This window comes from Lathyrus oleraceus, chromosome 4 (genome assembly GCF_024323335.1).
Source record: "Lathyrus oleraceus cultivar Zhongwan6 chromosome 4, CAAS_Psat_ZW6_1.0, whole genome shotgun sequence".
NCBI lineage: Eukaryota > Viridiplantae > Streptophyta > Magnoliopsida > Fabales > Fabaceae > Lathyrus > Lathyrus oleraceus.
The window spans coordinates 140,111,801-140,115,684 of NC_066582.1; positions in this window are offsets into that span (position 1 = coordinate 140,111,801).

Below are 3,884 nucleotides of genomic sequence, written 5' to 3' on the forward strand. Positions count from 1 at the left end.
TATATTAAATCACGCATTTAATATAATAAACAGTGAGCGGTATCTAGCAACACATCACTGCTACCCAAGACACGAAAATGTCATGTGATCTGACAAAACCTCCTGTGATAATAATTATGTGTATAATTACCCCTTTGCCCTTATGTCTATATTGAACACAAGGTATAGACCATGTCATCCTTGTCCAGTTCAATATTGGGCCCATAGACATTTATCTTGTTACGCAGGATGGGAAAATTCCATCTAGGACACTCATGTCCCTCAGCATGCTTTGTGGAGTACCCATCAACTGTCTTTATGGTTATCCAATTACGAACAACGTTGGATCAGCAATAAAGCACTCGACTCTACATCTAGGATCCATAGTGGTTTCAGGTCGAAGAGTGGTATACACTATTATCACCATGAGAATAACTTATGACACTTTGCATAACTTTCTATATAGTATTCTCATAGCGGGTCAATCCGGTATAAATATTACTCCTAATATTCATACCTATGTTTAAGACTTGATAACTCTTTATCCATGATCCATGAGATGTGATCATCAGTCTACAAACATAATAGTCTTAATGCTTTAATGTTATCCCACTTCACACTAAAGCTCGACTACGGATACTTTAAGAATAATGTCCTTATGTTTAATGTGCTCTCATGATTAAGTCACACTTAATACATTAAACAGACTATCTATTCCAGGAACTTTATTAATCAACCATAATAAAGAAAATGCCTTTTATTATTAATAAATAATTCGATACAAGTACCAAAAGTATTGGCCTCTAGGGCTTACACCAACAATCTCCCACTAGCACTAGAGCCAATCAGGCATACCCCGTATGCCCATTGATCTAGTATGGCCATCATGCTTCTGCTGCGCAAGAGGCTTTGTCAGTGGGTCAGCTATATTGTCAAGTGTAGGTACTTTACATATTTTTACATCTCCTCTATCTATTATCTCTCGAATGAGATGATAACGCCTAAGTATGTGTTTGGATCGTTGGTGAGATCTAGGCTCCTTAGCTTGTGCGATAGCACCATTGTTATCACAATAGAGACCAATGGGATCCACAATGCTAGGGACTATGCCAAGTTCACTAATGAACTTTTTGATCCAAACAGCTTCCTTTGTTGCACTTGAGGCAGCAATATACTCGGCCTCGGTTGTAGAATCAGCAACTGTATCTTGCTTTGAACTTTTCCAGCTCACAGCGCCACCGTTCAAGCAAAACACATAACCAGATTGCGATATAAAGTCATCCTTATCTGTTTGGAAGCTAGCATCGGTGTAACCAATTACAGCCAACTCTTCCTGACCTCCATATATCAAGAATGAGTCCTTAGTCCTTCTCAAGTACTTAAGGATATTCTTGACAACTACCCAATGGGCATCACCAGGATCAGATTGGTACCTACTCGTTGCACTTAAAGCATACGAGACATCTGGTCGAGTACATAACATGGCATACATGATAGATCCTATTGCAGATGCATATGGAATCTTATTCATGCGATCCATTTCTTCCTTAGTTGAAGGGGATTGTGTTTTTGATAGACACATGCCATGTTGCATAGGTATGAATCCTTTCTTGGAATCATGCATATTAAAGCGTCTCAGCACTTTGTCTATGTATGTACTCTGACTTAGGCCAAGCAGTTTTTGTGATCTATCTCTATAGATTCTGATTCCTAATATATAGGCTGCTTCACCTAGTTCCTTCATAGAAAAGCATTTCCCCAACCAAGTCTTTACTTGTTGTAGGGTAGGGACATCGTTTGCAATGAGTAATATGTCATCTACATATAATACCAGGAAAACGATCATGCTCCTACTAACCTTCTTGTAGACACAAGGCTCATCTTCGTTCTTGATGAATCCATATTGTTTTACCGTTTCATCAAAATGAAGATTCCAGCTTCTGGAAGCTTGCTTCAATCCATAGATTGATCTTTGTAGCTTACATATCTTTTGGGCTTCTTCTGGTATGTCAAATCCTTCAGGTTGTGTCATGTACACATCCTCAAGAAGATTCCCATTAAGGAAAGCAGTTTTGACATCCATCTGCCATATTTCATAATCATGATATGCAGCGATAGCAAGTAAAATCCGAACAGATTTAAGCATTGCAACTGGTGAAAAGGTTTCATCATATTCAACCCCATGAATTTGTTTATATCCTTTTTGCAACCAGTCTTGCCTTATAGGTATGTACTTTACCATCCATGTCAGTCTTCTTTTTGAAGACCCACTTGCATCCTATAGGGTTAACCCCTACAGGAGGCTCTACCAAGGTCCAAACTTGGTTTGTGTACATGGAATCCATTTCAGATTTCATGGCTTCTAGCCACTTCTCAGACTCAGGACCAGTTATGGCCTCTTGGTAGGTCACAGGCTCATCTTGATCCATGAGTAATACATCACCTTGATCTATTATGTGATATCCATATCTCTAAGGTAGGTGACGTATCCTGCCTGACCTACGCTGGTCTTGTTCTACTTGAGCAGGTTGCTCTTCCACTACTACTTGTGTTTCCTGCTCTAATTCCTCCATAGATGTATCGATGCTTTGTGATTCTTGAATTTCATCAAGTTCTACTTTCCTCCCACTGATTCCTTTGGAAATAAAATCCTTTTCTATGAAAACTCCAGTTCGAGCGACAAACACTTTGCCCTCAGAAGGATTGTAGAAGTAATACCCTTTTGTTTCTTTAGGATACCCCACAAATAAGCATTTGTCAGATTTGGGCTCAAGCTTAGTTGAAATTTGTCGTTTCACATAAACTTCGCAACCCCAAATCTTCATGTAAGACATATGTGGTTTCTCACCACTCCATATCTCATATGGTGTCTTCTCAACCTTTTTGGATGGAACACGGTTAAGTGTGTAAGCTGCTGTCAACAGCGCATGTCCCCAAAAGGAGTTTGGAAGATCGGCGTGACTCATCATGGATCGGACCATGTCTAACAGGGTTCGATTTCTTCTCTCAGATACACCATTCCATTGGGGTGTTCCAGGAGGAGTGAGTTGGGATAGGATCCCACACTCTTTCAGATGGTCATCAAACTCTAGGCTTAAATACTCACCACCTCGATCTGATCGAAGAGTTTTAATATTCTTACCTAGTTGGTTTTGTACTTCATTCTTGAATTCCTTGAACTTTTCAAAGGACTCTGATTTGTGTTTCATTAAATACACATAACCATATCTACTGAAATCATCAGTAAATGTGATGAAGTATTGAAAACCTCCTATGGCTGGTATGTTCAGTGGTCCACATACATCAATATGTATGAGGGCCAAAAGATCATTAACTCTTTCACCTTTTCCTGTGAATGGAGACTTTGCCATCTTTCCAATTAAACAAGATCTGCATGTCTTATATGATTCATAATCAAAAGAGTCCAAGAGTCCATCTTTATGGAGTTTGGAAATGCGTTTCTCATTTATGTGGCCTAATCGACAATGCCAAAGGTATGTTGGATTTAACTCATTAGGTTTAATCCTTTTAGTATTAATGTTATAAATAGGCATTTCAAGATCAAAGACATATAGTCCATTGTTCATTTGTGCAGTAGCATAGAATATATCATTCAAATAAATTGAGCAACAGTTGCTCTTTATTATAAACGAAAAACCAAACTTGTCCAAACAAGAAACGGAAATAATATTCTTGCTAATTGCTGGTACATATAACAGTTCTCTAACTGAATTATTAAACCACTAGGTAAAGTCAATTCATAAGTTCCTACGGCTAAGGCAGCAACCTTTGCTCCATTGCCAACTCGTAGGTCGACTTCACCTTTTGCCAAATCTCTTCTCCTTCTTAGTCCATGCACATTTGTACAAATGTGAGAACCGCATCCAGTATCTAATACCCATGAA